Source organism: Schistocerca americana, chromosome 11 (assembly GCF_021461395.2).
Source record: "Schistocerca americana isolate TAMUIC-IGC-003095 chromosome 11, iqSchAmer2.1, whole genome shotgun sequence".
Classification (NCBI taxonomy): Eukaryota; Metazoa; Arthropoda; class Insecta; order Orthoptera; family Acrididae; genus Schistocerca; species Schistocerca americana.
Genome location: NC_060129.1, coordinates 196,848,594 through 196,873,732, shown reverse-complemented (window position 1 = coordinate 196,873,732; position 25,139 = coordinate 196,848,594).

The window sequence follows — 25,139 nt, the reverse complement described above, 5'->3', positions numbered from 1 at the left end:
TTTTCGTTATTTAGCATAACTGCCACCTGCCACACCATACAGCAATCTTTTCTAAATCGCTTTGCAACTGATACTGGTCTTCGGATGACCTTACTAGACGGTAAATTACAGCATCACCTGCGAACAACCTAAGAGAACTGCTCAGATTGTCACCCAGGTCATTTACATAGATCAGGAACAGCAGAGGTCCCAGGACGCTTCCCTGGGGAACACCTGATATCACTTCAGTTTTACTCGACGATTTGCCGTCTATTACTACGAACTGCGACCTTCCTGACAGGAAATCACGAATCCAGTCGCACAACTGAGACGATACCCCGTAGGCCCGCAGCTCGATTAGAAGTCGCTTGTGAGGAACGGTGTCAAAAGCTTTCCGGAAATCTATAAATACGGAATCAACTTGAGATCCCCTGTCGATGGCGGCCATTAGTTCGTGCGAATAAAGAGCTGCCTTGCACAAGAACGATGTTTTCTGAAACCGTGCTGATTACGTATCAATAGATCGTTCCCTTCAATGTGATTCATAATGTTTGAATACAGTATATGCTCCAAAACCCTACTGCAAACCGACGTCAATGATATAGGTCTGTAGTTCGTTGGATTACTCCTACTACCCTTCTTAAACACTGGTGCGACCTGCGCAATTTTCCAATCTGCAGGTACAGATCTATCGGTGAGCGAGCGGTTGTATACGATTGCTAAGTAGGCAGCTATTGTATCAGCGTAATCTGAAAGGAACCTAATCGGTATACAATCTGGACCTGAAGACTTGCCCGTATCAAGTGATTTGAGCTGCTTCGCAACCCCTAAGGTATCTACTTCTAAGAAACTCATGCTAGCAGCTGTTCGTGTTTCAAATTCTGGAATGTTCCATTCGTCTTCCCTGGTGAAGGAATTTCGGAAAACTGCGTTCAATAATATGTAGTGAGGAGTGGCCACCCAACCGTATGATGTCTGGACTTGGTTTCACCACGTGTTGAAGACACTCACCACAGCATCCCTGGTACACCCTACAAGCCGTGCAGTTCCTGAAATACTCGTGTTGAGCCTCTGGGCCATCACAATCTGCCCTCGGTCAAAATCAGACAGGTCATACGCTTTCCTCATTCTACACACGGGCAGGACACCCACTGATGCAACAGTGCACTGTGCTTGTGACTGACTGTTAGTCATTCCTCACCAGGTGACGCTGCTGTCGACTGGACGGGTTTATATTGATAACAGGTCAGCAGTGATCATAATGTTCTGGTTGACGAGGCTATAATTATAAACCGATTGTGTTGTCTCGAGCAGTTAATCTAAATGTAAACTCTGACCTGAACAAACACTATAGCAGAAACATAGATCGGTTTTATTTCATAAGCTACTAAACTGCACTTTATCAGAGAATCCTACCATATGCGGGATTGAGGTTTGTCAGTTCAGTCGGATCACTCCCCACTACAAAATTTAAAGCCAAACTAGAAACAATATTGATTGTTAACCCACATTAGCCACTACATGAATATCTCTGTTTTGCACAGAATAAAGGCAATTTCGTGTAGTCTTCATTATATACACTTAACATCATTTTGTATAAACGCTTTTTTGATCCAGTTTTAGTTTCAAGTTATTTCTTAAATAACTAATCTAAAGTAGATATCAGTTGAAAACAAACAATGGAAACTCCAGGTCGGAATATCTACAATATAAGGAAAAGATAGATTGCTGCTGACCGTAAAGATGGTACATTGAGTTGCATTCAGACAAAAAGACTCTAAAGATCACCTTTCTGCCAAAGCCTTATTCAGAAAATGAAAAATTCACACACATATTCATTAATTCACAATGTGTTCTTTTTTAAAGAAAAAGACAGAAGGCTTTGGTGCGAAGTGTCTTTTCGTTAAGCCTGGCCTGTCTGTCTCTCAACTGTCATATTTACAGTGACCAGTGATGTATCTTTTCCTTATATTGTTCATACAGATCTTAACTGCTAATGTGAAATGCTCTCTTCCTTCAAACCAAGCCTCACCTATAAGTAAATTACTTGTAGAACAGTGCCTTATTATATCACAGTTTGTTGTAAAAAATGTATATATGTGTAGCCATTTGTAATGAACTGACAAATTCAGCAAAATGATCCTTGTATTAGATGATGATGATTAAAGTTCTTGTCATTATATTATTATTATTATTGTAGAGAACCAGTTATCTACCGTCACAGTTCTAAACGACGAAACCATTTTGAAAAGCCTCTGTAGATTGTCTGTTTTATTACGCAAGATACCTTTATTGCATTACTGGCCAGTTTTGGTCTTTTGTCAGTTTTAAATATATAATGTTGGTGATGTGTCTGCCACAATCCGTAATCAATTTCATGCTACACGGAGACACACATAGAATAGCTCTTGTATGTAGAAACATAACTAACAGCAAGCTTCGTGGTCCTTATAAATTCATGTAACAACTCAACATTAACATACCTGTCCACTTACTTTCATTTAATTATGAGAATGTAGCATCACTTCAGTGTAGGACAGAAATCTTTTAAGCAGTAGGATGGTGTCGGTCTCACCCTAAATAAAACAAAAATTGGTGTAGTCACAAACTTCCCTGCTGGAAACATGACCAATCTGTTCGACAACTCAGAGCAGAAGGGCTGAAAGCCTCTGAGATTGCAGTGCTGCAGTGTTACAAACAGAAAACAAAATTCCCTGCAGTCCACAATACCCCACCGTACTAGTTACAGGTTAAATAGGTTAGGCCTGATGACTTGGCAGGCATTTGTCAAAACAATAAAATACAAGGAAGTGAACTGGGGCAGTGAAATAAAAGAATCAAGTGAAAGTAAAGAGTAAGTATAATTGAAGTAAAGATCCACTTGAAAACCAAATACCGGAAATAAATTTTGTCTAATAATTTGAATATTATACAGTAAGGGTTGAATCTCTTAAGTCATTCTGTAAGTTTACTGAAACTGAATACAAAACTGTACTTGGGCACAGCAAGACAATTTGGCAATCTCTGCTACCAGCATTGGAATGAATTGTAGAGATGTTTCCTGCTTTGAAATCATATTTCATTTCCCTTGAAAAGTGTCCTGTTATCCTTAAACAATTGTTTGATAACCCTGTGTCTATTGGTCTTCTACATTTTTTTGTTAGCCAGCTAAAATCTTTCTCCACAACAATTAAATGGATTGAGAAACAAGAAATCACAATAGTGGAAGTTTATCAAGAAATATACAAATTATTGGGCAAGTTACAATGTAGAAAATCTGAAAGATTTCTCACATCCTTTGTGCATGAGACTGTAAGGAAGCTGGAAGAAGAGGGTGCAGTTACTGGCGAACAATTTCATATTTCTACTGACATCTTCTACGACTCTTGCACTGAGTATATTAAAGAATGGTGTTTACCATTTCTCACACCTTTTAAAGCATTTGACTGGGTTAATACTGAAAAGGAGCAGCTACAGTGGAAGGATATTCAGGACTGTTGTGTTTTTGTCAAAAGTATTGTACCAAATTTTCCTGTTGATGAAGACGAACTGTTTGATGAATTTTCATGTGCACAGAACTTCATAAAAGTGAAGAAGGAGACAAAGAAAGTGTTAGTGCAACGTGGTGTAAAATATTTGCTAATTTCAAAAGTAAAAACATTAACATGAAAAACATGATTCATTTGGTGGAGTTTTGTCTGGCAGTTCCTGGGTCAAATGCTGCTGTGGAACGTGTGTTTTCATTGGTGAACTTTTTGTGGTCACACGAAAAAACCAGAATGAAAGTTGAAAAAGTGAGGGCCTTGCTCATTGTCAAAACACACTTTAATGGTATATCGTGCACTGACTTTTATGATACAGTTTCAAACGAAAATGCACTTCTTGATAAAGTACATAAAAGTGAAAAGTATGGTGATAGTGTGGCAGAATAATTGTAAAAAGTGATTTGGGATCATCAGTGTCCCGTTTTTTTCTTCATTGTCCTAGGTTTTTTCTCTAATTTATTTTAAATGTCCCCTTTTTCAATGAAAATGAAATGGACACCCTAGACTAAACGCTTCTGAGTATTTCAGTGGCTTGTATGAATCATCTGGTATGTATTTTTAAATACACTAAAGATAGCAAAAGGATTGTAAAAGGATTCAGTTTTAAACAAGGTAAAAGCTGAAACGATGACAAGATCATGAAACAGAACAAATAAAGATGGGTTCCCCAACAGAGAAGTACCGTTATTTCTGAGTTAAGAGTATTTATAACTATTTATTTCTTTTATAATCTCACAGGGAAATGGGGTGGAATGTAAAATTTTTTATCACCAACACTGGTGTAGGTACAGCTAAATATGACAGCTAAATATTGTAACTGGAACACAGCAGCTCTTTGGAGATGGAAGATATTTAATTATTCTGATAAGACTGATACGTTATTGCAGTTTCTAAACGCTGTCTGGTTAAATTTTCAAACTGAAGTCACGCAAGAGAGCCACAATGATTATATGAGTAACCGAGCATGTTCCTACGACCATTTTGAGTCGTTATTAACAACGTCCAATTGTAATTTAAATTTTCTTATTAAAGCGTTTTAGGCAATGCCCATCTTGAATGAGATTTTCACTCTGCAGCGGAGTGTGCGTTGATATGAAACTTCCTGGCTGATTAAAACTGTGTGCCGGACGGGGACTCGAACTCAGGACCTTTGCCTCCGTGGGCAAGTGCTCTAGCATCTGAGCTACCCAAGTACGACTCACACGCCGTCCTCACAACTTCACTTCTGCCAGAACCTCGTCATCTACCTTCCAAGCTTTACAGAAGCTCTCCTCACAGGATAGCTCAGATGGTAGAGCACTTGCATGCGAAAGCCAAAGGTCCCGAGTTCGAGTCTCGGTCTGGCACATGGTTTTAATCTGCCAGCAAGTTTCAGTGCCCATCTTCAGAATATCTGTCAAAAAAATTACAGCTGCCATACACACACAAATTATGTCTGACATATGGGTTCATCAACAAACAAGTTTAGATATCACATAGAAATATTCTTTTAGAATATAATGTCAAGTATTATATATTGTATCGCTGGTGCTATTCCATTACAAAATAAGCTATCATAACATACCACTAGGAAGCATGATTGTAGGGGCACTGGGATCTTGTGTCAAATTTTAATGTACAGTTGTTAACAAAATCTACTATAAAACCATAAAGTAACTGAAAACAGTGGTAAAGGTTTTTTTTCCTTTATGAAAACTAAGAATCATAAAGGTGCAAATGATCACATTCAAACAAAAGTTCATCATTAATACATGTGGTATGAACAAGTGTTGATGGGGTTTGAAGGGAAGGGAAGGACGACAAGAGCGACACAGTGGGAGCAGTACAAAATGACCTCACCTTATGTACATGAGAGCCAGCAATCTCTTGCATTGGCAAACTTAAAAAATTGGAAGGGAAACCTAATGTAGGTCTATTAGGCGTTACAAAAACACACAATAAGGCGAAAGTGAAATTTCTTCATAGTCCAGAAACATGTTATTAAATTATCACAACTGTCTATAATATGTATTTCACATAATATTATGTACAATCAATGAGCAAGTTGTGATAGGAAGAAATATCAATGAATATACCCCAGAATAGGTAGGAGGATTGTGGAGGAGTATAGGGCCCTCAGCAAACTTATCTTTATTGACTTATAATGCCACTGCACTAACTGAGTCATGGTGCAATAAAATATCTTAAAATTTAAAAACAACAAAAATGCAATGAAGAGCAGCAATAGTGTTCAATATGGCTTAGAAGAGATCATGTACTCCAACATGAAATGACATGCATTTGAATACACCATGAATAGCATTAAAATTACAGTACTGCATTTCGTATCTAATAAGAAATAATCTATTCTACCAGTTAAACACAAATCACTCAACCTGGTTAAAAAACCACACCGGTTTACTTTTACAATGATTACTTATTTACCGGCGAGTGTGGCCGTGCGGTTCTAGGCGCTACAGTCTGGAACCGCGCGACCGCTACGGTCGCAGGTTCGAATCCTGCCTCGGGCATGGATGTGTATGATATCCTTAGGTTAGTTAGGTTTAAGTAGTTCTAAGTTCTAGGGGACTGATGACCTCAGTAGTTAAGTCCCATAGTGCTCAGAGCCATTTGATTACTTGTTTACTGTTTTGTATAATTAACGAGTTGTTTTTTATCTTCTGGATTATTACCGAAATGTTTTGTGTGTGTGCTCAAGAATGCGATATATGGCTACCAACAGTGCACTGAAAACGCAGCAGCCATACGGCAAGGAGCAGTGTTCAGTATGTCCAACGTGAGCGCAAGCGAAGCCAACGTGGCCATCTACCATTGAGCCATCAGTGTAGACTATTTCTCAGCGCTGCAACTCAAAAAGAATAGAGAAAAATTACCGTTGGAGGGGCTCAGGTGGAACTGAGTGTTTTGGGCCTCGTGATAAGTCCAGACGAGCTGCGGCCGTGGCATGGACCACAGAGATGTATGCGAGTGGACCCACAGGAAAGGTAGTAGAGAGAAAGTGTCAAGTTCAGTAAGAAGTGACCGGTCACGAACTGCATTTGGAATCTCCAATCTGGGCAGCCATTGTGGGAGATGGATTGCTGTGTTAGGGGAAGGGCACGGTAATTTGGATGGTGATTGAAACTATGAATGTGGGTGGTACAATTTGTAAACAGTTGTTGTCACCAGATTCACAATGGAGGAATGCCAGCGTCCACGAGGAGGCCGGTCACTGGGCCCATTCGGAAAGCTCCCGTGGCGCGTCGAACTCCACAGTGCTGTATACGGTCCAGCCGCTGCAATGCTAGGGTGACACTGAAACGTACACCAGGATCCCATTGTCAAGATGGTACTGCACAAGGGCTTCGCACAGCTTATAATGGTCGCGTAGTCGTAGATATTGCTATAGTCACACTATTTCACTCCCATTTACGGAGCTTGTTAGCACTTGATGTTAGGTTGGCGCCATTAAAGTGCATTGTGGTAATCGCTGCTGCTTGCTGGATCGCTGCTGTGTCTCGATGCTGATGCTGGCTCTAAGTCTGGTTGTCTAGGGGTAAAAAGATGAGGTCCCGTGTTTTTTTAAGTGCTTTTGATGATAAATAATGTGCGAAACCAACAAATATTTAAACTTCAAATAGTTATTACTCTGGTGGCCATCTTAATTCCACTGTCCACCAGAGACAATGACACAACAAAAAGTAGCACTTCTTTTATATGTTCTTTGCAACGTTTCTCCACCTCGAACAATAACACACACATACTTTACCTCCGCTCCCGACCCTTCTTGCTGCTTGTATTTATAACCTTGTCAAAGAACTACTAAAAAGAGATATAGCTTATAAGTCACATGTACATCTGTTATCGTAATTTGTGCAGAAAAGTTATTAATTTATATAGAGTGACATAATTTAACAGGTTATTAAAATGACAGACAGATTTGTTGACTTGACAGAATAATTCCTTGTTACAAAAAGGCGGTTTTTTGAAGTATGTCAATTGACTTCTCTAATTTGCATAAATAAGTAAATAAAATGAATTATTAGGAATTACATTGGTTTTCGTCTGAAATAGGAGTGTCTACGTGAATACTGAGTGAAGACGGTCCTGGTGAACAAATAGGTTTCACTGGGTGATTTTTATTTAAGGAGATCCAAAATACCTAAGGTGGCCACTATTTTTCGTACTTCATATTAATTATTTAAGATGCACTTAGTGTTTTTACATGATGACATTTGCAGTATCAGTGACCAAGTGATGTTAACTTTTGTGTGGATCAGTTATTCAGCATAATTTAATGGGTTGACTGTTTATGGAGACATGTTATGCAATCACTGTTAACACACACACTAACATTTCTATAATCATAAATACTCGTTAAACTGGTTGAATTTGGTGGGTATCGCATACTTCGGTAAAGTAAAGCCTTTAATAGGTTTCGTTACAAGCTGCAGCAGTGTAGGCGATCAGCACCCCAGTCAGTGTGGCTCAAGCATTTAATAATATTAAGATACCACCAGCACTTTTCCTTAAGCTGACAAAGATGAGGAAGCCAAGTTACACGAGTGTCAAAGACCAGTCCCAAAAAGCGGTAAGGCTCCACCACATTAAGTAGCTGCTCATTGAGGTAAAGTTCCAGATGTGGGTTGACAGTATGATGACGATAGATGTGCATGACGCAAGTCTTGGTGGCTGAAAAACTGAAAGCCGTGTGTGAGGGCCCGTGACTGAACCTTTTGTATCACTCACTGCAGTCAACATTCAGCCGCATCAATAGAAGAGGAGCAGAAAGAAACACAAAAATCGGCATCATATAAGAGGGGGATACTGAGGGGCCAACTGCTACTGCAAGACCGTTAATGGGAATAAAAAAAGAGGGGGACGCTCAGGTTTAGGTTAGTGGTTAGTGTTTTTTAACGTCCCGTCGACAACGAGGTCATTAGAGACGGAGCACAAGCTCGGGTTAGGGAAGGATGGGGAAGGAAATCGGCTGTACCCTTTCAAAGGAACCATCCCGGCATTTGCCTGAAACGATTTAGGGAAATCACGGAAAACCTAAATCAGGATGGCTGGATACGGGAATGAACCGCCGTCCTCCCGAATGCGAGTCCAGTGTGCTAACCACTGCGCCACCTCGCTCGGTGGGACACTCAGTACGAACCCGTTGTGGGATCCCATTCTCTTGGATGTGGGGAAAACTTTCGAAGCACCACCACACGGGATTAGCCGAGCAGTCTAAGGCGCTGCAGTCGTGGACTGTGCGGCTGGTCCCGGAGGAGGTTCGAGTCCTCCCTCGGGAATGGGTGTGTGTGTTTGTCCTTAGGATAACTTAGGTTAAGTAGTGTGTAAGCTTAGGGACTGATGACCTTAGCAGTTAAGTCCCATAAGATTTCACACACATTTGAACATTTTTGTTGAAGCACCAACTCGAACTCCACCCACAGTACGAAGTGACAAAAAGTTTTGTGTAACACTCGGGATCTGGCCCTGGAGTCCCCACTCGAGCAGAGTTGCGAGGATGTGGTGTCTCCAAGTGGTATCGTAGGCTTTCGTCAGGTCGAAAAAACCAGCAATAAGGCGTTGATGCCGGAAAAAGGCTGTTCGGATGGCAGACTCCAGGTAGACCATGTTCGGTCAGTGGTGGATCGACTGTGGAGAAAAACACCCCGGTGAGGAGCCAGAAAGCCCTGTGACTCGAGGAGCCAACACAACCACTGGCGCGCCACACATTTGAGCAACTTGCACAGAATGGCGGTGAGACTGACAGGACGATAGCTTCCCATGTCTAGTGGATTCTTACCAGGTTTCAGCACTGGAACAGTGGTACTTTCTTGCCATTGCGAAGGGGAATTCGCCGTCGCTACAGATGCAGTTGAAGACAGCAAGGAGGTGGCGCCGGTATTCCATGCACAGATGCTTAATCATTGGGGAATGGACGTAGGACAATCGGCGAGGGCACTGAGAAATTCCCACTCGATGAAGGGACTGAAGAGAACGTCATACAGCTCAGGATGGCATGGAGCAAAAGATAGGTGTTGTCATTCCAGCCACTGTTTTAGGAGACGAAAGGTGAGGCGGTAATTCTCAGATGCAGATGTGCGAGTATAATTCTCAATTACGTGCGGATCGACATGTACAGTTCCGTGTGTGAAAATTCCAGGTATACCTGCAGGAGTCTGACACCTATAAAGGCATCTGAGCCTTGTCAAAACCTGGAATGGAGAGGTTTGTGTTCCAATGGTGGAGATGTATCGTTCCCAACACTCGTGCTTCCATCGTTTGATGAGTTGATGGGCATGGGCATGGGGCCGTTTGAAGGCAATGAGGTGCTCCAGGGATGGGTGGTGCGTATGATGTTGGAGTGCCTGCCTACGGTCTCTAATGGAAGCAGCGGTTTCTGACGACCACCAAGGCAGTGACTTCCGCCGGGGCAGCACGAGCGAGAAGGAGTTGCCAATTCAGCTGCCAATGCAGATTCGACAATGGTAGCGTCCCAGTCGGCCACGGTAAGAGCCCGTCTGGCCAAGCGTCTGGGTGGTAGCGCTGGGGCGGAGGCAGAAAGAACGGAAGCTGGTCACTACCACACAAATCGTCATGACCTCTCCAGTTGACAGATGGTAGAATGCTAGGACTGCAAACGGAGAGATCAATAGCCGAGTATGTGCCACGCCGGAATGAGTGGGGGTACCTGAGTTTAGGAGGCAAACGTTGAGTTGGGTTGGTAAATTCTCGATATCTTTCTCGTGGCCAGTAATCTCGGTTCCATCCAACAAAGGGTTATGGGCATTAAAGTCACCCACAAGTAGAAAAGGTGAGGGTAGTTATGAAATTAGTGCAGTCAATGCCGGGTGTGGTAGTTCCCATCTGCAGAAAGGTGGATGCTGCAGTTGGTAATGTTCTGCATTGTCCTCATCCCGACTGCCGTAGCTTCTAAAGATGTTTTTAAAGGGGCACAGATGCACTATATACAGCGGTATGGACATAGATACAGACTCCATCTCGTATCCTTTTAGTCAGTGCGATTTTTGTAATAGGCCTGATCCCAGATAGCCACGAATACCACGGATCTGAATTGCTGGAAACCACGTTTCCTGAAGCGCAATGCAAAAAACAACCGCAACGATAGAAAGTTGTCACAACTCAACCAGATGGAGGAAAATACCACGCCACTTCCACTGGAGGATGACGCTCTCTGGAGTCAGGGAAGGCGCAAAGGTGCCAAAGGGGGCAATCCGTGCCTCAGGCTCATCTTCTGCCACCAGCTGAGTATTTGTATCCATTTCTATTGTAATTGAGGCATCGGCGAGATCCAGGTCCTCGGGGGACACATTGCCCTCAGTTGCAGAACTGGTGGGGAGTGGTGGTGTTGGGGACACTGGAGTTTCCTATTTCTTAGCAGACTTCTTCTGCATCTGCTTGCTCTACTGCTTCTCTTTAGGGGCTCGCTGGGAGGACTTCTCCGAAGTAGCTTCAGGCACGGAGGAAGAGGCAGAAGCAATTTGTCCAACAGGTTGTTGCTCTTTCAGCCAATAGCCACTGTCCACTTTTGCACTGTTGGAGACCTTGGAGGTGAGAGTCCAAAGGGACCCCCTCCTTTTGAGAGGATGTGTAGGAGGCTGTTGCTTCTTTGGCTGGAGGGAGGGGACCAATGTCCCTGGCGTTTAAGGTGGGAGGGGGGTATTGCTCCAAAAGCAGGTGCTTTGGGAGCAACGGAAGAAGAGGTGCCCCAAACCACCGAGGGGGCTGATATAATCGGGTGGCCCTGAGGATCCACTGTAAGAGGCAGAGATGTGGGAACTACGGTCACCAGTGAGGATGACATTGATGTAGCTACAGCACACGAAGATGTCAAGCGAATGGGGTGCAACCGATCATATTTCCGTTTAGCCTCTTGGCAGTCAGCTGGTCCAGTGGTCTTGTACTCCAAAGTTTTTCACTCCTTTCCGAGTACTGTGCAGTCCAGTGAGAAGGGGGAGTGGTCCTCTCCACAACTAACACAGGTGGGAGGAGCTGCACATACGATATTTGGATGCAGTGCAGTCTCTAAATGTGTTGCTGGAATTGCAGCAGGAAGACATGTGCACAATTTCCAGCACTTTAAGCACTGCATAGGGGGAGGGCATACAATTTACGTCACATCAATATACCATCACCTTGACCTTTGTATCACCCTCAAAGGTCAAAATGAAGGCACCGGTGGCAATCCGATTATCTTTCGATGCCCTATAGAGACACTAGATGAAGTGAACACCCTGCCGTTTTAAATTGGAGTGTAGCTTGTCGTCGAACTGCGAGACGAGGTCACGATAGAAACTAATTCCCTGGACCACGTGGAGCCTCTTATGCAGGTGACACAAAGAGGAATATCGCCCAGCTTGTCACAGGCGAGCAATGCCCAAGGACTGGGCTGGGTACGCTATCTGAATCAAGACTAATTTATTTCTCATTTTGGACAGTGCAGCCACTTCCCCAAACTTATCACCCAGAATGTTCAACAAAAAAGAGAGACTTTGTGACCAGAAAGGAGTCTCCCATCTGTTCTGCTGCAGACTAAGTACCTCGGTAAATAAGACACTCCCTTTTCCACAGTCCTACATTCCTCCCGTGTTGTAGCAAGGGAGGGGAACGATTTAAGGTAATATCTGTCAGCATCATAGTCGACCTCCCCCTTGTTAGAGACTGCTAGTACCATTCGGTCACCAGCAAGAGATGACTCGGTCCGCCTCATTGCAGGTCATCCACCCCGACATGACCCACTCCGATCGGGGGCTCTCCCCACGGGCACCACCCAGCCACAGCAGAGGCCACCTCACGTGACGGCCATTGCCGAGAGTCATGATACCCCAAGGAGATGGACATCTACTCGTGGCATATGTGGGGAGTTCGCAGCTCAGGCATCAGAGGTGGGATTCCTGTGTCGTAAGGGGGCTACGACCGATAGGTTATCTGACGACCCGACCACGGCATATTGGGTACCGTGCTGGATATTGGGTGTGGAGAAATCCAATATTCGGTGGAGCCAAAAGAGGACAGTGGGTGGGAGAAGTAGATGATGTATCCCTTAAGGCAGGGCTTCCCAACCTTTTTAGCTGGCGGACCCCTTCTTCAGTGGAAAATCCATGGCAGACCCCTAGGCAGTCAAGAGCACGTCCAGACACTTACTAGTGGATTTACTCTCTTTGCCGACCGAAGTGGCCGAGCGGTTCTAGGCGCTACAATCTGGAACCGCGCGACCGCTACGGTCGCAGGTTCGAATCCTGCCTCGGGCATGGATGTGTGTGGTGTCCTTAGGTTTAAGTAGTTCTAAGTTCTAGGGGACAGATGACCTCAGCAGCTGAGTCCCATAGTGCTCAGAGCCATTTGAACCATTTACTCCCTTTATTCAACACACTGTAGCCTGATTAAAATTACTTGGTAATTCAAAATTTCACACAATGGAGCTGTGTTCCTCCAAGAGCAATCAACATCACGTAAAAACCGTTCACTGTTGACAAGCTGTCGCTTATGGTCTGTTCACTTCCACTATTTGGCTACTGTTGTGTAAGCAGCATGCATATTTCGTAACAGTCGTGTGTGTGTGTGTGTGAGTGTGTGTGTGTGATTTTTCGTGAAATCCGAAGAAAAATGTTCAAATGTATGTTAAGTCTTCCTTTGATCGTCCTCCCTCCTCATTCATTTCAACTGGAAACTTCCCTTGTTGTGATGGAGAAACCGCACCCTTCTTCAATGATCCCGACTTCAGCCACCGATCCATGTTAGAAGTAATAAACTGGTCAAAAATCGACAGGTAGTGCACTGACAAAGCAATTTTAACATTTAATGATGTCTGGGGCCGCATACGTGCCAGCGACCGCTGTGATTGGTCGACAAAGCTCGCTCCGCGCATGCGTAAAAGGTTTCATCGCATCTAGCGCCGTGAGCCGGCGCACAAACGACCCCCGTATTGTTGCGAAGCAGTCGATCAGAGAAGCCGCATTCTCCGGCACTTTTTTTTTTTTTGGTCATCAGTCTACTGACTGGTTTGATGCGGCCCACCACGAAACCCTTTCCTGTGCTAACCTCTTCATCTCAGAGTAGCACTTGCAACCTACGTCCTCAATTATTTGCTTGACGTATTCCAATCTCTGTCTTCCTCTACAGTTTTTGCCCTCTACAGCTCCCTCTAGTACCATGGAAGTCATTCCCTCATGTCTTAGCAGATGTCCTATCATCCTGTCCCTTCTCCTTATCAGTGTTTTCCACATATTCCTTTCCTCTCCGATTCTGCATAGAACCTCCTCATTCCTTACCTTATCAGTCCACCCAATTTTCAACATTCGTCTATAGCACCACATCTCAAATGCTTCGATTCTCTTCTGTTCCAGTTTTCCCACAGTCCATGTTCCCCTACCATACAATGCTGTACTCCAGATGTACGTTCTCAGAAATTTCTTCCTCAAATTAAGGCCAGTATTTGATATTAGTAAACTTCTCTTGGCCAGAAATGCCTTTTTTGCCATAGCGAGTCTGCTTTTGATGTCCTCCTTGCTTCGTCCGTCATTGGTTATTTTACTGCCTAGGTAGCAGAATTCCTTAACTTCATTGAATTCGTGACCATCAATCCTGATGTTAAGTTTCTCGCTGTTCTCATTTCTACTACTTCTCACTACCTTCGTCTTTCTCCGATTTACTCTCAGACCATACTGTGTACTCATTAGACTGTTCATTCCGTTCAGCAGATCATTTAATTCTTCTTCACCTTCACTCAGGATAGCAATGTCATCAGCGAATCGTATCATTGATATCCTTTCACCTTGTATTTTAATTCCACTCCTGAACCTTTCTTTTATTTCCATCATTGCTTCCTCGATGTACAGATTGAAGAGTAGGGGCGAAAGGCTACAGCCTTGTCTTACACCCTTCTTAATACGAGCACTTCGTTCTTGATCGTCCACTCTTATTATTCCCTCTTGGTTGTTGTACATATTGTATATGACCCGTCTCTCCCTATAGCTTACCCCTACTTTTTTCAGAATCTCGAACAGCTTGCACCATTTTATATTGTCGAACGCTTTTTCCAGGTCGACAAATCCTATGAAAGTGTCTTGATTTTTCTTTAGCCTTGCTTCCATTATTAGCCGTAACGTCAGAATTGCCTCTCTCGTCCCTTTACTTTTCCTAAAGCCAAACTGATCGTCACCTAGCGCATTCTCAATTTTCTTTTCCATTCTTCTGTATATTATTCTTGTAAGCAGCTTCGATGCATGAGCTGTTAAGCTGATTGTGCGATAATTCTCGCACTTGTCAGCTCTTGCCATCTTCGGAATTGTGTGGATGATGCTTTTCCGAAAGTCAGATGGTTTATCGCCAGACTCATATATTCTACACACCAACGTGAATAGTCGTTTTGTTGCCACTTCCCCCAATGATTTTAGAAATTCTGATGGAATGTTATCTATCCCTTCTGCCTTATTTGACCGTAAGTCCTCCAAAGCTCTTTTAAATTCCGATTCTAATACTGGACCCCCCTATCCCTTCTAAGTCGACTCCTGTTTCTTCTTCTATCACATCAGACAAATCTTCACCCTCATAGAGGCTTTCAATGTATTCTTTCCACCTATCTGCTCTCTCCTCTGCATTTAACAGTGGAATTCCCGTTGCACTCTTAATGTTACCACCGTTGCTTTTAATGTCACCAAAGGTTGTTTTGACTTCCCTGTATGCTGAGTCTGTCCTTCCGACAATCATATCTTTTTCGATGTCTTCACATTTTTCCTGCAGCCATTTCGTCTTAGCTTCCCTGCACTTCCTATTTATTTCATTCCTCAGCGACTTGTATTTCTGTATTCCTGATTTTCCCGGAACATGTTTGTACTTCCTCCTTCCATCAATCGACTGAAGTATTTCTTCTGTTACCCATGGTTTCTTCGCAGCTACCTTCTTTGTACCTATGTTTTCCTCATCACAGTCATTTTGCTCCGGCACTTAGGAACCGTAAAGGCTGCTTGGGGATACGACCTGAAGTAAAAGTATACACGTTTTTCACACGAAAAAAATAGTGATGAATTTGATTTTCACATTTTTATTCAATAATTTTACTCATTATTTTGCACGATTTGGTGAAAGGTGGCCGCGGACCCCCTAGAAAGAGTCAGCGGTCCTCTGAGGGGTCCGCGCACCACAGGTTGGGAAGGCCTGCCTTCAGGTAACCTCGCCCAAAATGCTGGATTGTGGGTGGAGGCGCTGAGTCATGACGATGAAAGGTGCAGGGGGTCTAACCACACAATGGATTGAAGGCGCACCGTGTAAGGCGTACTTCCCCTAATGGCCCGCATGTTCTAGAAATCCTTCTCACAGGAGAATCGTACAAACTTGACACTCAGTCCTTATTACTTTTTCGTTAATTTTCTTTGACATGGGTACCTACACACAGTGTACTGATTCATTATGACCAGCATCCTGATGGCCCAAAATGTCGTACATTCTATTGATTAGATCATCGAATCTGAACTGTCACTATAGTATTTCAGACATTCGTGATTAAGCAGCAGGATTTAAATGTTAATGAAGCTGTAGAAATTATTTTTCTGTGTTACCTGTCTCCTCACGACATATTTCAAACATGTATTTGCTGTCACCAGGGGCCATGCACATTACTGGTGGTTTACAGTGACAAAATGTGGTTAGTACTGCACTGGGTTTCTAACCCACCAGTTCTCTTGGTTTCAAATTGGTCTGGAGCAAAATGACAATGATAAGGAATAAAAATGATGACTGTTATCATTAAAGGTGTAATCATTTTTAATTCTCCATTACAACAATATTTAGAAGTAATGCGTATCTTCGACTGTAGAACAAAAATCCATTGCATACATTGCTGATAATGATAACTTAACCCACAATGTACCATAAGCTGGGCTTAACTTGGCCCTTTGTGGGTAACTTTGCCCCACTTGTTGGAAAAAAGTTTTAAATGTTCTTCCTGCTATAGTTACGTCACTAGCATGGAGTAAACAAGGCGTTATGCATTTAGAGTGTGTGAAAAACGATCTAGAGTCTTGTGGGTCCCGGGAAGTATTGTGTTGGCAGCACTGGACGTAAGGTTCATCATAAATACACTCCTGGAAATGGAAAAAAGAACACATTGACACCGGTGTGTCAGACCCACCATACTTGCTCCGGACACTGCGAGAGGGCTGTACAAGCAATGATCACACGCACGGCACAGCGGACACACCAGGAACCGCGGTGTTGGCCGTCGAATGGCGCTAGCTGCGCAGCATTTGTGCACCGCCGCCGTCAGTGTCAGCCAGTTTGCCGTGGCACACGGAGCTCCATCGCAGTCTTTAACACTGGTAGCATGCCGCGACAGCGTGGACGTGAACCGTATGTGCAGTTGACGGACTTTGAGCGAGGGCGTATAGTGGGCATGCGGGAGGCCGGGTGGACGTACCGCCGAATTGCTCAACACGTGGGGCGTGAGGTCTCCACAGTACATCGATGTTGTCGCCAGTGGTCGGCGGAAGGTGCACGTGCCCGTCGACCTGGGACGGGACCGCAGCGACGCACGGATGCACGCCAAGACCGTAGGATCCTACGCAGTGCCGTAGGGGACCGCACCGCCACTTCCCAGCAAATTAGGGACACTGTTGCTCCTGGGGTATCGGCGAGGACCATTCGCAACCGTCTCCATGAAGCTGGGCTACGGTCCCGCACACCGTTAGGCCGTCTTCCGCTCACGCCCCATCGTGCAGCCCGCCTCCAGTGGTGTCGCGACAGGCGTGAATGGAGGGACGAATGGAGACGTGGCGTCTTCAGCGATGAGAGTCGCTTCTGCCTTGGTGCCAATGATGGTCGCATGCGTGTTTGGCGCCGTGCAGGTGAGCGCCACAATCCGGACTGCATACGACTGAGGCACACAGGGCCAACACCCGGCATCACGGTGTGGGGAGCGATCTCCTACACTGGCCGTACACCACTGGTGATCGTCGAGGGGACACTGAATAGTGCACGGTACATCCAAACCGTCATCGAACCCATCGTTCTACCATTCCTAGACCGGCAAGGGAACTTGCTGTTCCAACAGGACAATGCACGTCCGCATGTATCCCGTGCCACCCAACGTGCTCTAGAAGGTGTAAGTCAACTACCCTGGCCAGCAAGATCTCCGGATCTGTCCCCCATTGAGCATGTTTGGGACTGGATGAAGCGTCGTCTCACGCGGTCTGCACGTCCAGCACGAACGCTGGTCCAACTGAGGCGCCAGGTGGAAATGTCATGGCAAGCCGTTCCACAGGACTACATCCAGCATCTCTACGATCGTCTCCATGGGAGAATAGCAGCCTGCATTGCTGCGAAAGGTGGATATACACTGTACTAGTGCCGACATTGTGCATGCTCTGTTGCCTGTGTCTATGTGCCTGTGGTTCTGTCAGTGTGATCATGTGATGTATCTGACCCCAGGAATGTGTCAATAAAGTTTCCCCTTCCTGGGACAATGAATTCACGGTGTTCTTATTTCAATTTCCAGGAGTGTATTTTAACGGCTATTACGCCCCAATGACTTCCGCTTGAACAGTTCTCGTCAGTTAAGCTAAAAATATGGCGAGTGTAATTTTGTATTGTATCAAAATTAGGTAATAAGACGAGAAATCGTCATTTGTGTGATACTCCATTTAAGTAATTTATTTAACATTTTTGTAAAATGGTGTATATGACTGTAAAATATGGGGTAACTTTAGCCTGGGCCAAAGAAACCGCAAAAAGAAGATTAAGTGGTGTTAGGATGTGACAGTGATTCTGAAAGTTTATCTGATGTGCACCATGGTGTGCAGCGCCATAAAATATTGGTTTATACAACAAACAACAATAGAATGAAATTTTCACTCTACAGCGGAGTGTGCGCTGATATGAAACTTCCTGGGAGATTAAAACTGTGTGCCGGACCGAGACTCGAACTCGGGACCTTTGGCTTTCGCGGGCAAGTGCTCTACCATCTGAGCTACCCAAGCACGACTCACGCCCCTCCTCACAACTTTTACTTCTGCCAGTACCTCGTCTCCTACCTTCCAAACTTTACAGAAACTCTCCTGCAAACCTTCTGGCAGCTTTTGTAAAGTTTGGAAGGTAGGAGACGAGGTACTGGCAGAAGTAAAGCTGTGAGGACGGGGCGTGAGTCGTGCTTGGGTAGCTCAGTTGGTAGAGCACTTGCCCGCGGAAGCCAAAGGTCCCGAGTTCGAGTCTTGGTCCGGTACACAGTTTTAATCTGCCAGGAAGTTTCAACAAACAACAATATTCCTGCATTATGGTTGAGGTGAGTGATGAGGGTGCTAAAGTGGACTGCATGGGAAAGACAAAGTCCTACTGAAAATGTCCACAATAAAAAGATGAACTGCTTTACCCTTGGGAGGATTTGATAACAATTATCAGTCGAAAACAAAAAACAAAATGTGTCTATTTTCAAGTGCCCGAGCTTCAGTAATTTGTGTAATACGGCTCATGTCTATAAATTACACTACCCTTAACATGTCACCTATTCTCTTCGCAAATAATTATCATCTAATTGAAAAAGAAATATGCCACACTTATATATATACTGTATCATTTTCTGACTAAAGTTCATTATTCCCTGCACTTACCTTCGAAAAATGGTGTTTTATTTCTTCCTTATGCTCCTGAATGTCTAATCTAGAGATATCCATTGAGTTTACTTTCTCCCAATACCCTACTGCCAATTTTTCACGCAGAAATGACTGGGTGGGTCAAAGCTATCCCGTGTGCAAGAAAGACTGATCCACTTTTCTTGATGCCACAACAGATGTGATACTTTTTATTTAATAACTTACTTATTTAGTGATGCAAGTCTTTGCCAATACTAGAAAAAGGTATTTGGAATTTTTTCTCTGTCAGTATCCTTTGTTTTCTTGCCACATATCAAAAGACAGGTAAAAATTGGGCAAAGTTAATTCCAATTCGCGGTGCATTACATGACTGTGTAATGCAATATGACAGTTTCACCTCTATCACATACTTCTTACGTAACTGCTCGAAAGTAAGTTATTAAAAAAAGCGAAGATTCATTCCTTCGCACTTACGTTATTACTTTTATACATGATAATAATGTGTACACGTACGGATTGTATCTAGTGTTTGTAGTTGAGATTGTCTGCGGCAGTGTTGAAACAGATACAAGATACCGAGAAGTTAAAAAATCATCTGTAGACCAGGTATTTCCATTATATAAGCGTATTGTCTCGTTTTAATTGCTTGTTTCTTGTAATGATACACTAAAACAAATGAAAAAAGCGTGCTTCAGATGTGCACACTACAAACTGAAACGAGAATCCGTTTGGTTAGATCTGTTAGTAGATGACATATTTTAATACTTTCCAATTAGGTCTACTCTATGTACATAACTATAGCGACACGCCAAGAATTTTACGTCAACGTTGCGCAACAATCCTTATCGCAGATTTGTTCAAGTTAATACATTGCATGTCTTTGTTACGTGAATCTTAAACTTACATAATGACGATAACACATCAAACTTGCACTTGCTGCTAACAATCGAGCTTCTCTTGTGCTCTGCCAGTTTGCTCTTCCTGACTTTCGTTGGATTCTTCTTCTTGCTTCACACTCGTACACATCGCTTCCTTCCTTCACGCAACAGCAGCGTTCGAGCTGACATCTCTCGGCCGCAACACGCAACTCTGCTCCAAGAGCTGTTTATTTGATTTCTCATCAAGAAGTTTAGCAAGAAAATGTTGGAAATAACAGATTTCTTTTATATCAAATACTTATTTCTAGTTTGTTAACAAAATAGCTACAAGTGTTCATCTCTGTTGATTATTTGTGATGAAGGTACTTCGCACCCGGAAACTAACTTGGCAACATTCTTTTTATTTAAGACGACATGGCGTAGTCTGGCGATTATTGTCATCTGGCAATCTGTCGCAGTTAGGTCTTGAAATTTTTGTGAAGTGCGGAGCGCTATGAACCGTGCTTCGTAAGACCTGCATCAAACAGAAGAGTGTAAGTGGATATCGAGTAGCACATATGTTCCAAATTTCAAGCTATGAATCCGGAGGTCTCATAATAACAATTTTACGGAATGTGACTGCTTGGTTAGTCACAAGTAGTCTTCAACATCCATGTCAGTGAGCCGAGCCTTCTGTTGGCCGCATTTTGTACTTCTTCCTGTGAACCCATTGCCTGGCTGCGATTCAGTGACAAGTTGCAAGTAGCACGATATGGATGTATCACATGCTTAGGATCGAAGAAATGAACCAAAAAGCTAACTTGCTCTGAGAAAAATTTTACACTCGATTGAGAATTGGTGTAGCTGAGTAATGTGAAGGCCGAATAAAAGTTGTGCAAATAGATAGACCTAAAGCGCATTCTGGAATTTTCGTGACATGTTTAAATTTAAGCTGGGTTTACACTAGCAAGTCGCTTGCAGACGTTTTTGCTGCAAGTTATTGCTAGGCGCCTGCAACTGTCTTTACACAGCAGCGCAAGAATTAAGCAAGATTCTTCCGCAAGTTATTTGGCAAGAAACTTGCGTCAACAACTTGCTGATACTGTTTACATATGCCTTCAGTACCACTACGAGTGTCAGCCGAAGTGTAAAATGACAAGTAGGCGGGTGAAATATGCTGCAGCTCTTGTAATTGTAATGCAAAACGTGAGAAAGAAAAATATTTGGGTTAGAGAGTAGATAATTAGAAGATCGCAAAATGGTGCCTATAATAATCGTTTGCAAGAACTTAGTATCGAGAGCTTGGATACTTTTGAAAACTTTTGCAGAGTGTCCTCAAATGATCTGGAGTATTTGTTGATGACAAATAGTGGTTAATAGCGGCCGTCATATCAAAACGAGACACAAACTTCCGTACTGCTGTTTCAGCAAAGGAACGTTTGCTAGTCACTCTACGATGTATAGCTACCGGTGAGCTACGAATAAAATAGGCATTTCATTTATTTATGTGGAACATACAACCAAAAATAGTATGTTTTTTGAAATATTTTCTTTGTAGGAGACTCATACAAGTCCCTAATGTACTTGTTTCATATTCCCATCAGCACGATTTCTTTGATCGTACCCGATGTATGTAGAGCCATTTTTAACGTCTTGAAAAGGGAAAATTATTTCAAGGTATGTGAGAACACAACAATGAAATTAAATTTTTATTGAAATAAACTGCATTTTACAGAATGATATGCTTATAAAAATGTTTCTTTTTCTAATGCTCATACAATGGAAAGTGACAAGATAATTAAAAAGAACATGTAATAGTTACACATCGTCTTTTTCTAGACTACTAAAACTACAAGCGAGTGGATGCAGGTGGCAAAGGGGTGATTCTTCAAGTTATCCTACTTTCTCTGTACTTCTTTCACAGATGTGTCGAATATCGACGAGATTTCATTTAATGCGCTCATCTTCTTCACTCTATCCTTAAAGTCTCGGCTACGCACGTTCCATGTTTTGGGGTAGCTCTCCACGGCTTCAGTAAAATGTTCTGTATCCTGCTTCACCCATTCCCGTTTCTCCCCCATTTCTGAAATTTGTTTGCATATAATACGTAAGATGGTTGCATAAAATTCAGTCACCACATTAAGTAAAATGTTAAATATGAGTGTTATGCAGACGACATACTTACTACAACTTGCGCTTCCTACCTGCAGGAAATAGAAATAAATCCTAAAAGCTGCAAGTTACTTGCAGATACTTCTTGCGTGGTGTTCACACGGGAAACGGAAAACGTGCAGTAAGTCACTTCCGCAATAAATTGCTTCGGTCGCAAGTCGACTTGGCGACATGTTTACACTCGCAAATCGCGCAGCAAGTTCCTCCGCGCACGTAAATTGCTGCAATAACTTGCTAGTGTAAACCTAGCATTACTCTTCATCATAAAAGCTAAAACTGCAGGATAATTTCAAAAGCAGCTAACGGACAAGTCTCTGATGAGCAATTTGATGCGTATTACACACATATATAGTACATAAACTACAAAAAATGCAATCTGGTGTCTGCTATGTAACTTTCATCATATGTTAAACAGCTGTATTCACAAGAAGGATATTTTTTTGCGACAGTACACTATGCAGTTAAACTTTAGTCTGTATTTTAAAATATTGCATTAGTAGTATTCCCACTGTCAACTTGTAAGTGTAAGATCAGTGCTTTCCACTGTTTTGACTTGCACATCATCAACCTTAAAACACGCAACCTTACAAACCTAACTTAGACCTCGGGCTACGCTACAGGTCAGTCTGTCAGCACATCCAACATTCAAAGTGGGGAGAGACGGACCAGTATCACGTTCTAGGAAGTCTTTAAGATTAAATACACGGCAGAAAATTTTGGGATATGGGATGAGAGGTGCCACTGGAATTTTCTTTATTCACTCAGAGAGCAGTTCACATTTATTTATTGTCCCTTTCAAATCACATAATGACTTCAATAACACACTGTACCAATACTCATTTTGCACACTTACGCTATCAGTTACGGCTGCTTTACGCCGCGTATTTATGAAGAGTCGTTTTGAATCTTCACAATTATCCCTTGTAGATGTGGATGGGTACTTAGAGCAGGCGGTAATCGAAATGGGAACTGCGTCTGGAAAATCACGAGGATTTTAAACATTTATATTGCTACTAATTACTACCAATATCATTCACATTATACAACTGCTAATACTTCCGGTAATGAAAGCACTTGAGTGGGGGGAGGTTTCACACTTTGGCCCTACGTTCGTTCATAAACTTAGAAACTAACCTTATTTCTGGCGAAGACGGTGTAAAGACACTGTGGCAAGTTTTCCTGTTCTCCTGTCACTGATATTTAGATTTACCGCCGGCCGCGGTGGCCGAACGGTTCTAGGCGCTTCAGTCCGGAGCCGCGGGACTGCTACGGTCGCAGGTTCGAATCCTGCCTCGGGCATGGATGTGCGTGATGTCCTTAGGTTAGTTAGGTTTAAGTAGTTCTAAGTTCTAGGGGACTGATGTCCTAAGATGTAAAGTCCCATAGTGCTCAGGGCCATTTGAACCATTTTTTTAGAATTACCGGTATATCGAGTGACTGCTAACGTGGCTCAGAAACTGGTGAACGAAAACAACGTGGTTATAATCCGATTCTCAACATGAACTCCTTTGGTATTGTGTGGTAATTTGTGCTATTATTCTCAATATTTCACTATCAATATTTTCACACTTGTTTCACTCATTTAAACTAAAGCCAAAGGAAGAACATATGTAAAAAATGGTTCAAAAGGCTCTGAGCACTATGGGACTTAACATCTGAGGTCATCAGTCCCCTAGAACTTAGAACTACTTAAACTTAACTAACCCAAGGACATCACACACATCCATGCCCGAGGCAGGATTCGAACCTGCGACCGTAGCAGTCGCGCGGTTCCGGACTGCAGCGCCTAAACCGCGTGGCCACCGCGGTCGGCAAGAACATAGGTAAAACATACTTAATACAGACTGATGCGTTGAGACGAAAATTTGTCTGTGGGCAAGCGTATCTTTCGTATATCATGTAACAATTGAGGAACAATCGTTGGAAATATTATATATTGTTGTGGATTGGCAATTGAGCCAACCCACTATGAGAGGAAGCCGAAAGGCACGCGTTTAAGCTCACGCAGGCTGGCGTGAGGTCTGGAACAGGTCAAGGAAATTATACTAGCAAAAAACGTACGTAGCTGCTGGAATACTTTAATCCATAATTGGTGAACATCGGTCTGTCGGTACATGCATCACAAGGTAAATAGCAAATGATAATGGCGCCTTGCTACGTCGTAGCAAATGACGTAGCTGAAGGCTATGCTAAACTATCGTCTCGGCAAATGAGAGCGTATTTTGTCAGTGATCCATCGCTAGCAAAGTCGGCTGTACAACTGGGGCGAGTGCTAGGAAGTCTCTCTAGACCTGCCGTGTCGCGGCGCTCGGTCTGCAATCACTGACAGTGGCGACACGCGGGTCCGACGTATACTAACGGACCGCGGCCGATTTAAAGGCTACCACCTAGCAAGTGTGGTGTCTGGCGGTCACACCAAATATATAATACCATTTCAGGTAACTTTCTGTCAGTTGGGTTACTGAAACGTCACATTAGGCCCTCACAAATAATCGCCTATACAGGCGAGAGCATATTTCTGGGTTGCATTGACACAGTTCACTTCTCACTTGTGACTAATGACAGTGTAACATCTACGGCAATAAATCGCGTAAAGCGCAGAAATCGCAGAAGCCACAAACATCGCGTAAGTCGTAGAAATCACGTAAATCGCAGGAGTATCAAAAATCGCAGAAATAGCGGAGGGGTACAAGTTGTGAATTCATTAACTGCGACAAATCGCAGTTACGAATCGCAGTTACCGAAAAGTAGCATTCACACGAATCACTGATATCGGAAAATCGCAGTTTAGCCCATCCCTACTGTAAGCAGTGACGGAGTGTGGCAATGTAGCCCAACAGCCGCGGTGCTACATCAGTGGAATATCGGCGTCTGTATTTTTATAAGGAATGGCTGAATGATACTAGCGTTGGAACTTGCTCGGAATTTCCCGATAAGCCACCGCGTTCGAAACGGGTATTATATTTTATTTGTTTTTGAGAGGCAATAATGATTTACCAAGTAGGTTA